Below are 12,174 nucleotides of genomic sequence, written 5' to 3'. Positions count from 1 at the left end.
AAATTCAAAATGGCTGACGACTAGCATCACGCTTGAATCTCAAGAGTACCAACGAATTTGAATCAAACTGTTTTGATAAATACTTGTAACTCCCAATAAATTAGTTGAGTGCCCTTCTTTCGTTTGTTCACTCACTTGTGTGTGTGTGTGTGTGTGTGTGTGTGTGTGTGTGTGTGTGTGTGTGCGTGTGTGTATGTGTGTGTGTGCGCGTGTGTGTTTATATATATATATATACACATATATGCGTGTGTATACGTGTCTATGTCTTTGTATTTGTGTTTGCCCACTACCACCGCTCAACAGTCGGTGTGGGTTTTTTATACCCCCGTAACATAGTGATTCGGCAAAAGAGACTGATAGAATAAGTACCAGTGTCAGTCAAAAGCGTTTATTCATCAAAATATATCCCATCGTATTTTATTGCCATCATTGTGCCAAATGCTTAATTCCACGAATATAGCATTTGGCTACGTTAAAGGCAAAAACTTCTTGCACCTCATCTATGGCTCGGAAATATGGTATTCTAATGGTGCAAGGACTGGATTGTATGTAGAGTGAAGCAGTACTTCCAGACCCGCAAGTTCCTCAAGTTTGCATTTGGTCACATTAGTAGTTAGCGGTGGGGCATCGTTATGCTGTAGGACTGCGCGTCTTCAATTGACTGGTGCCGGGTATTCGGCTTTCAAAGCACCATATACTCGCTGCAGTTGTTGAGCATAAAAGTTAGCACTCACAAGATGACCATCTGGGATAAGCTCAAAGTGTAATGACCCCTTGAAATTCCACCAAATGCACAATATGATCTGTTCAAACCGTTCTTCTTTAACAACAGGTTCTGAAGCCTGGTTGGAACGAAGCCACTGATTTCTCTTATTAGGATTACGAAAATAGTTCCATTTTTCATCCTCAGTTACAATTCGATGCCAAAAACGAGTTCCCGAGTATTTGACAGCAGTCGTTTGCAAATATTCACATGTCATTGAGCTTGGTCATTGGTCAGTTCATGGGAGCTTCTCGACAGCGTTTGTTCAAAAGGCCGAGCTTATGGCGGTGTCAGTTGACGGTGCTTTGCGAAGGACCAAGTTCTGTCGACAATGTACGAGTTCTTGTGCTTGACTTACTTAACCATTTTAAGCAAGGACTCATCTTCCACAACAGTTCTCCTTGGCCTTAGTTTCTCTTCAAGACTGATGTCACTTTCTTTGAAACGTTCTGCCAAAAATCATCAATGAAAATCCGAAAAAACTTTTCACTCAACCTGGTAAATATATATAAGGCGTATCCCAGAAGTTTTGAGACTTTTTCGGGAAATACATTTATAAATTTCAAAGAAGTACAAAAATCTAATCCTCTTCGAAATCGGAACCTCTGACTTCAATGCACTTGTAGTGCTTGAGCCGCTTCGTGAAGGCCCCATGAAAGGTTTCCAAAGTGAAGGTCTCCAGGACCCTTGTCATAGGTTCCATCCTCTTCAGCTTGGGGAACGGCCAAAGCTCACAGTTTTGATGCCCATCTCTGTCAAGTAGTTGGCTACCAGGATGGAACTGTGGGCTGTTGAATTGTGCTGGAGCAGGTTCTCTTGCCTTGGACAACGAAATGTCTTTCTGAACTTCCTCAAAACCTCAACAAAGTACTCTGTTACTGCTTGGCCAGGGGGAACCCAGTAGATGTAGATGATGCCCTTACTGTCGAAAAAGGAGGACATTATGAGCATACTAGTGGACACGCTTTGCCTGGCTGTTTGTGTCAGGCAAAAACAGGTGTTCGGCTCATACACGTTAATCCATAAGCAGTCTGGAGCAGGGGTTTTCAAACTGTGGTCCGCAAGGACAAGACAGGAGGTCCGTAGACAGCAAATACTTTTTATGGGCAATTTGATTTTATATATGTTTTTTAATCGAAATCTTTTAATTGACAATAAACCTATTTGTTAAATACTGTTAAATAAATAAATGCGAAAATATATGTTATTTTAAGCAAATATTTATGTATAAATTTCATAAGCGTTTATAAGGGGGTCACTAAGGTAAAGCCTAAAATATAAAGGGGTCCGCAAGTCAAAAAGTTTGAAAACCCCTGGTCTGGAGCATTTCATACGTTTCTGTAGCGTTTTAAAACAAAACTTTATTGCATAGCCAGCTTCCACGGCATCTTCAAGTCCCAACTGCATTCTCGAAACTGGTCAGTTGTGGCAAACAGTGTTTAGTAAGACGTATGTTACATCCGTCTCCTTCAATTTGGAATAACAAAAATTGGTTCGTCAGCTTATTAGATGTATAGTAATGATATACTAGAATTACAATAATCTACGACAGTTATAACAACTGCTAAAAAAAAAGTCTCAAAACTTCTGGAATATTCCTCGTATATGTGTGCGCGTGTTTGTGTCTGTGTCCGTGTACATTTGTGTGTGCATGCGTGAGTGTGTGGGTGTGAACGAGTGAATTAACAAATAAACGGAAGTACCACTCGACATATAGGTGGAGTTGTATTTATAGAATAACAGATTGATGTAGCTCCTCATATTAAAGTTTTGTGGACGGGGAAAAAAATATTCATTTCCTCATTTCTTCGGAAGCAAAGTGAAGAAGAAAAAGATGGCTACTTTATTACAGAGTGATTTCAGTGGTTCCATGATTTCAGAAATTAACCAGCCTTCAAATTCACCCAGTTCTTTATCATAGATTTTAACCCTTCACTGTCAAAACCCTCCTCTTTGAAGATCCTAGATTTTGCTAAGCAATTTTCCAAAATCAATAACCTTCACGCCAGAATCATCACGGACGCTAAGAAGTCGCTTTTTTTTTCTTTTTTTTTTTTCATGATATTTCCTACAAGATTTTTTTTAAATGGAGGGTATCACTGATGCGTCAAATATCAAGCAACGATGATAAACTGACATCAAGATTTCGCCTGTTTTAACACGTAGCATGCTTCCGTCTAGTAGTAGTTGTCACTCAGTCATCACTATACCAATGTGACCTGAACTGAGTAATGTGGTTCACATTCTCTCTATTATAAAGAAATCATATTTTTCTTCACTTTGCTTTTGAATGATTGAGGAGATGAATGTCCTTTTACGTTCACGAAACTTTTAAGTAACATGAAGAGATAAATCAGACTGTTACTCAGTGTGTGTGTGTGTGTGTGTGTGTGTGTGTGTGTGTGTGTGTGTGTGTGTGTGTGTGTGTGTGTGTGTACTTGGAGAGACAGCATTAAGTTTAAGTTACCATCAATGTATCATATTTAACATATATACACCATTGAAAGGTATGATGTGGTTTGTGTCTGACTGAAAATCTCTTTATAGAAATGTGTTAAAAACCCAATATATTGGAGCAAGTTGAACATCGTCCCTGCCGTAACTCACAAGCATGACAGCCTTCTTCAGCCTTGATAATGACTGGTATCTGCAATTCAAATGCCTAGACGAAATTCGTGTTTCATACATAAGAAATAATGAATAATACATTCACTGATATTGCAAAAAGATTACTAGGCTGTAATAAACTCAGTGTACACAGCTAAAACAGCCTTTTGTCTTTTAGAGTGTATATATGTTATTTATATAGTGTTGTAAATTTAGCCTCATAACAGACGGTTCATGTTACTGAACAGTTTCATGCTAAAGAATTTTCCAGTTACTGTAAAAATGTTATTTCCACTAATCCTCATCATTATCATCATCATCATCATTTAACGTCCGTTGTCCATGCTGGCATGGTTGGACAGTTTGACCAGGCTGGTATGCTGGAAGGCTGCACCAGACTCCAGTCTGATTTGGCATGGTTTTCTATGGCTGGATGCCCTTCCTAACGCCAACCACTCTGAGAGTGTAATGAGTGCTTTTACGTGTCATTTGCGTGATACTGGTGTGCCAATTTGTGTGACACCGGTATCTGCCATGACTGTGATCTTTGCTCAGCTTGATTGGTCTTCTTCTCAAGCATGACATATATTATCCGAATTTTATAATATTAAGTGTCCATCACAGCTGGTCTTACCAATCAGTTTCACGCAAAAAATACAATGGAGTGTAAGGTAACAATCTAATTACAATTACACTCATCAGGGGTAACCAACATGGAAGGGAATATGGCAACTGCTCTTCACTGCCAGAGGTGGATTGGTACAACCGGTCGGTGTCTGCTGCAAAATAGTGGTGAAAAGAAAAATGAGCCAGGGGATTTGACTAGGAGTTATATCCCTTGGTTAGGTGTATTGTGAAGCTGACAAGAGTTATTTTGAAGTGGGGAAATTTGTATTAATAATATGGTGTCTTGGAAGGGACGGGGTGTGTTGTATGTTTAGCAGTGTCATATGAATAAATTTTTCTGGGGGTGTAGATATATATAGCATTGTGTTCATTGTTCTGTTTTCTTTCTGTAAAGGATAAAGCTGAGGGATTTTTTTATATTAGCATATGGTGTGTAATGTATAATGCATGTGTGTGGGGTCTGTGTATATTTGGGGGTACAATTTGCATGAGGAGGTATGTGCTGGGAGTGGTGGGGTAGTTATATGTGGGGTGCCCACCTTATGGGGTGTGCATATGTGTACATGGGTGCATTGGTATGTGTCTTGGTCAAACTTTTTGCCAGGCCCAAGGGCATTGGTGGAAGGTCGTTTGAGGAAGGTCAAGGCAGGGGACTTGTGATTGCAGTCATGGTGGGTCACACAGGTATGATAGAATGTACTTTCTTTCATGCAGAGAAGGATTAAACACCTCACTCCTGCTATTGGGGTAAATATCCGGACATTGGTTACCTTTTAAAATCATTCTCTTGTCAGCCAGGCATAATATGCACTTCCTGCTACTATTGAAGTACTACTTGCATCTTTCTATGATCATCCACTTTATGCTGTACTCTATGGTGCTTGGCTAGGGTTGTGGTGTTACGTCTCTCTGGGATGTTGAATGACGACTTGTGGTTATTAAAGTAGGTTCTGAAGTGGCCTTCCATTACCCCCACATATTTCCACATGCTTGGTTGTTCATTGGGTCCTGTTGCTATTACTTCTGCCTTGTAAACAACAGTTTCTGTATTGCATTGGCTGTTTAGTGGACAAGTTGTGTTACCCCTACATGAGCATCCTGCCTCAGTCTAGGTGCAATCCCATGGTCATTCATCACTGAAGGGGGTTACCCTTTTAAGGTTTGTAAATCATGAGTGATATTTTCAGACCTCCAGTCAAAATAAAACCTCGTCAAATTATTCCTTTCAGTCATATCTGATGACTGATAATTTACTTTTACACACTTGAATGGTTTTTCGGCATGAAACTGTCCGGAAACATGGATTAGATGTTTTGAGACCAAGTTTATAATACTGTATAAATAATATACTCACTTCATTACCTAATAGACAATTGCCTGTTTTTTTCTGCTTTATGAAAACTTACCGATCAACTGTGTGTGTGTGTGTGTGTGTGTGTGTGTGTGTGTGTGTGTGTGTGTGTGTGTGTGTGTGTGTGTGTGTGTGTGTGTGTGTAATATTACATTTAAGCTCACCTTTTCTTCATTTTTCAATCTGATTGCTTTCATTACTGCTCAATGATTTGGTCATTTAAATATCCATTCCTTTACTGTCCTTGAATTGCAATACATAGCAAAAAAGAACATGTTTCTACATATGTCTGTCACTAATAAACTCTCTACATTCAATGCTCGCAATAACTGAAGACCTAAACACATAACCAACTGATGTATGTTTTATACTTTTTTTAGTTTTTATACTGTCATATTTGTTGTTTTATATTTTTACGTTATTATTGGAACACTTGTTCACATGCATCATAATTCACACACAAATACATATGCTCACATTCTCTCTTGTACAAACTCAATGATACACGTGCACACACACACACACACACACACACACACGCACATACAACAATACATACCTCAACCTGTGTATATATATATATATATGTATATATGCACACATACCTGAATAGCCACAATAATATACACAAGCACAAGACACACTGCTAAACTCCAATCAAATACCCCCAAACCAATATACACATACCGGGACAGACACCTACACATAAATGCATTGATGATCTCTCTCTCTCTCTCTCTCTCTCTCACACACACACACACACACATACACATACAAACACACACATACATACACACATACACACACACATACACACATTAAAGTGTGTACATGTGCACAAATAAACACATATACATCTATGACAGAAATGTTTATTTGTACGTACATTACTCACCTTTTCTTTCTTTTCTTCTCACTCTCTCTCTTTCTCTTTCAGTAAGCACCTCAAAAATATCTGAGAAGCAATCAGTTACTTTCTTAGACCCGGAATCTACCTGTGTTAGCCCACCAACGGGACCACCTCCATCTGAACTTGTTGAGGTAGAGATTCCTAGTGAAAGTTATCAAATAAGTGACATCCAGGTAGAGATAGATGATGAAACTTTATCAGTTGAAGATGCTGAATCACCAGATACGTTAGAGTGAGTATTTTGATTATTATGAAAATGAGTTTAATTGGCGGGTATTTTGTGTTCGGAAGAAGTCTTCAAATGTTGCAAGTTTAATTAATATACAGGATGTCCAGAAATTGCTTTTACAATTTGAAGAATTCAGAAAGAAACGAATAATAAGGATAACTCAGCAGAGTTGGAAAACATAGGCACAGGCGTACCTGTGTGGCAAGAAGCTGGCTTCCCAACCACATGGCTTTGGGTTCAGTTCATTGTATGGCACCTTGGGCAGTGTCTTCAACTATAGTCATGGGCCACCCAAAACCCTGTGAGTGGATTTGGTAGACAGAAACTGAAAGAATCCCATAGTATATATGTATTTATATATATATATACTTTATTAAAAAGCTGTAAAAATATCGCAAAAACTGTTACTCAGAGTTTCACGTTCCTCTCTGAGAAACAGGAACGGGAAACTCTGAATAACAGTTTTTGTGATATTTTTGCTGCTTTTTAGTGCAGTATATTACTCTACCTCTGGTATTTGAGTTCTATTTTTTCCACCTTGTTTCGCATTTATGTGCTTACTCTGGTGTGCGTGTGGGGGGGGGGAGTGCACACATGCGTGTGTGTGTGTGTGTAGATACAGGCATGTACATGTGTAATATGTGTTTGTATCACTGCATGTGACAGTAATCTATATAACTCTGTGTATGTGGATAATTCTATATGTTATATATGTCAACATTTGTATATCCATAGCTATAAAGTCTGTAAGGATTATGTGTATATACGTGGTGTGATCAATAAGTATCCAGACTGTTGCCATAGTAATGAAGCTAGAGCATGCACAGTGAAGCCGCATGGCACAGATTGACCTTGAACTCTGCTGTACATGTGCACAAAGATTTAACATTCTAGCTTACATCTGATGCTTACAGCAGTGCTTGGAAGGAAGGTCTGTAGCATGTGGTCATCTCATTGACCATGACAAAGTTGAGCAGAAAATCTGCATCAAATTTTGCCAAAAGCATGGCAATGCCTGCCCAGAGCGCTATGCAAAGTTTTCAAAAAGTTTTCATTGTTCTCAACACAATTACGATCTTGCACAATTGAAACTCAAGTGTTTTTTTTTTTGATCAGCTGAAAGCAGTTTTGACACGAACTTGCCAGACACGTGTCTCATGCCCAAATCTTCATTAATAATGGACTGAACTGAACCATAACTAATCTGCACATCCTCTGATAACTCACGGATGGTGATTCAGTGATTTCCTCTAACTGCTGCACACACATCTGTGATGTTTTTCTCAGCTCTGCTGATTGTGGATCTCCCAGAATGTTCGTCAATATCAACATTTTTTCGGCCTTCTTAGAAACGTCTGAACCAGTCATACATTTGTATGCAGCTCATACACCCCTCCTCATACACTTTCTGCAACTTTGCAAAGGCCTCTGAGCAGGTATTGCCATGGCAACTTACTCTATCGTGGTCAATGCGACTATCACATGCTACACACCTTACTTCCAAGCACTGCTGTAAACAGCAGGAGTGAGCTAGAACATTAAAATTTAGTGGACATGCACAGCAGATTTCAAGGTCAATCTGTGCTAAGTGGCTTCACTGTTTGTACTGAAGCTTCATTATTATAGCAACTGTCCTTATACTTATTGATCAGGCTTTGTATTTCTGTCTGTATGTATATATATATATATATATATATATATTGGGTTGTCCGGAAAGTTCGTGCCGATTTATAGTAGCTTACCTTTCGACTTATTTGCCATGAAACCACCTCAATTCTTGGAAGAGGGTATTTTCAAGTTAAAGGAGAGATGGAGACTCATTGTGCAACAAAATGGTTCATATTTGGTTACAACCCAATATATATATATGTATATATATATATATATATATACATATACATATATATATATATATATATATATATAGCCTACATGTTTCCGTGTTGTCTCTATGCCATACACACCTTCCTCATTTTTCTTTGTATTTCTTCTCTTAACAGGAAATATCACAAGATAACAGCAGCTGATTTACAATGTTGGTATAGTTGTATATTTAACATAAGAGGACTGATGTTATGACTGTACTGTGTGATATATTGTATGGTTGTTGTTGTTATTGTTTAACTAACAAGTCAGTTCTGATCAAGCAGACCTTTCATCAAAGACATTCTAGTGGTAAACATCTCCAACCTTGCCATTATTTTCAACCATTGTGTATCAAGGACTAGCTAATGTAACCTTCCTTTTCTTAAGATGGTAGCATATGATTTTGAAGGTATTAGACAGCTATTTCTAGCCAGTCAAGCAAGCATGTAGAGTAGTGGTTCTCAACCATTTTATACCCCCTTTGATTACTATTTTATTCTTGTGGACCCCATAGCCATTCAAAGGTTAAAAAGTACTTTTATTGATACTGCTTTCAAAATCCCTGTTTAGTTTTTCACATGTTCACTTGTGTAGGTTTGTAATAGTACACACTGACAGAACATGTTTCAGTGACCAGAAATAGGTTAAACTATGAAAAAATTTGGGGAATTGTTGTTTCTTACAATAAATAAATCTAGGTCAAAATTTTTCCACGGACCTTTGAGAGACTACTGTGTACCCCCAATATTCCTGCGGTCATATGGACCCCAGCTGAGAACCACTAACGTAGAGAATTTCTCATTGGCCTGAGTCCATTATTCTGTGGTATTCTGGTGAGTATTGTGGTGAGGAGCAGTGTGGTGATGTGACAATCTTGTTGTTTAGACTCAGGTAAATGCTACTCAAACAAACATGTAATCAGGGACATTCCAGCCATGATCATTCCAACTTATTCTTACGTGTGATAAAACCCAGGATCACATTTTCTATAGTATCTTTTTCATAGAGAGTGATGTGATTGAAATTAGGAGCAGTTATATCTTTATATAACTGAGTAGTATATTCCTGGTTATGGCATACAACTGGACAGAAAGTTACCATTGGTTTCCCATCTACAATTGCACTTGGCAGTACAGACAACTCATCATGAATGCGAGCTGGAAGCACATGGACTCTTTAACACTGGAAGTAGATATAGAATCTTGATCAGTTTGTACAAGATCAAAATGTAAAAAAAATATCTCGAGAGGGAAAGAAGGGTTGCCTCCCCTTGTACGATTACAACCATGGCAAAATAGGGTCGGCTGTACTTGCACACATTTTTTCCATTCTCTAGTGAACAAAGGGGAAGACTATGTCTCAAAACAAATTTTTTGCCATGAGGATAGTAGCTAAAAATATCACTTTTTGAGTTCAAGAAGGCACCTAAATTCTGGGAATCTAATAAGATTATTATCCACTTGTCTAAGTAAAGTTTGTATCGTCTCCTTCTATTGAGGTTGGCTCAGATTGTTTACTCTTTACTCTTTACTCTTTTACTTGTTTCAGTCATGTGACTGTGGCCATGCTGGAGCACTGCCTTTGTAGTCGAGCAAATCGACCCCAGGACTTATTCTTTGTAAATCAAGTACTTATTCTATCGGTCTCTTTTGCCTAACCGCTAATTTACAGGGACGTAAACACACCAGCATCAGTCGTCAAGCGATGTTGGGGGAACAAACACAGACACACAAGCATATACACACACATACATATGTATACATATATACGACGGGCTTCTTTCAGTTTCCATCTACCAAGTCCACTCACAAGGCTTTGGTCAGCCCAAGGCTATAGTAGAAGACACTTGCCCAAAGTGCCATGCAGTGAGACTGAACCCGGAACCATGTGGTTCGTAAGCAAGCTACTTACCACACAGCCACTCCTATGCCTATAGACATCTTTCAGTTAATTCTGTTTGGCATTCTTTCTTTTATTAGCCATATATAGCTAGCTAATGTTGTGATGTTACACCACTCTTGAATCCTAAAAGGGGACCTATGGTTATTTAGCCTGACCTTAAAGGGGTTCTCACTGCTCCAACATATTTCTGAGTATGCATCCCAACACCTCTACTTTGACTCTTCAGCATGTCTGATGAGTTGTCTGTTTTGCCAAGTGCAATAATAGACAAGAAACCAATGGTATCTTTCTTACTGATTATATGAGCTCTGATCAATAAGTATCCGGACTGCTGCAATAGTAATGAAGCTGCTTGACACAGATTGACCTTGAACTCTGTTGTGTATGTGCACTAAGTTTTAATGTTATAGCTTACTTCAGCTGTTTACAGCAGTGCTTGGAAGGAAGGTCTATAGCATGTGGTCATCGCATTGACCATGACAGAGTAAGTTGTCATGGCAATACATGTTCAGAGGCCTACACAAAAACGCAGAACGTGTTTGGAGAGAAGTTTATGAGCTGCACACAAGTGTATGAGTTGTTTGGATATTTCCAAGATGGCCAAAAAAATGTCAATATTGACAAACGTTCTGAGAGACCCACAACCAGCAGAACTGAGAAAAACACTGCAGATGTGCAGGCAGCTGTGAGGGGAAATCGTTGAATCACCATCCATGAATTATCAGAGGATGTGCAGATTAGTTACGGTTCAGTTCAGTCCATTATCACTGAAGGTTTGGGTATGAGATACGTGTCTGCCAAGTTTGTGCTAAAATTGCTTTCAGCTGACCAGAAAGACACTTGGGTTTCAGTTGCACAAGATCTCCCTGATTGTGTTGAGAATGATGAAATTTTTTGAAAACTTTGCATAGCGCTCTGGGCAGGTAATGCCATGCTTTTGGCAAAATTTGATGCAGATCCTCTGCTCAACTTTATCATGGTCAATGCAACGATCACATGCTACACACCTTCCTTCACTGCTGTAAGCAGCGGAAGTGAGCTAGAATGTTAAAAGTTAGTGCACATGCATAGCAGAGTTCAAGGTCAATCTGTGTCAAGTGGCTTTACTCTGCATGCTTTAGCTTCATTACTATGGCAACAGTCTGGATTCTTATTATCAGACCATGTATGCCATAACCAGAAATATAATACATGACTATATAGAATTAGTGTCTGTGTGGGGGGGAGCTATGCTTGTGCCATTTAACGTACACAGTATAAAGATATGAGCTACTAATAGTCTCTAGCATTGGAGACATAGATCTAAGCAGGTTTTTATAACATGCCTTGTGTCTCAAAGCAGTTTGTAGGCTCTGGCTATACAAAAAAATCGTTCACTACGAATTCCATTTTACCCATACAAGTATGAGAAATAGATGTTAAAACAATGAAGATTATGACATGCATGTGTGTGTATAATATGATCTTGTATAATATATATTTATGATGATGATGACGACGACAACGACGATGACGACAACGACAATGACAATGACGATGGTGGCAGCAGCATTTACAACGACGACAATGCCACCGCCTATGATGACAATGACATCAATGACAATTACGAAGATGTTGATGATAGTGGTGATGGTGATGATGATGATGATTACTACAATGAAGATTAACATCTAAATAATCTTTTTTTTTTTGAGATTTTCTCCATGTCTGTGTCTCTTCTCTCTTTTCTTTCACTCTTTAAGCTAAAAAAAATTGTATCGCAAACAAAAAAGTTCTATGAAGAACATCAGTCACCAACTGAGATGAAAACACACTTGTTTTTTCACTCCATCTATGCTACCACTACTATAACAACTTCTGCTCATCAGTACTAGCTAATTGCACACACCTTTAATATATATATATATATATCTATATCT

The sequence above is a fragment of the Octopus bimaculoides genome, chromosome 20 (assembly GCF_001194135.2).
Source record: "Octopus bimaculoides isolate UCB-OBI-ISO-001 chromosome 20, ASM119413v2, whole genome shotgun sequence".
NCBI lineage: Eukaryota > Metazoa > Mollusca > Cephalopoda > Octopoda > Octopodidae > Octopus > Octopus bimaculoides.
Note: the sequence above shows the minus strand (reverse complement) of the source record.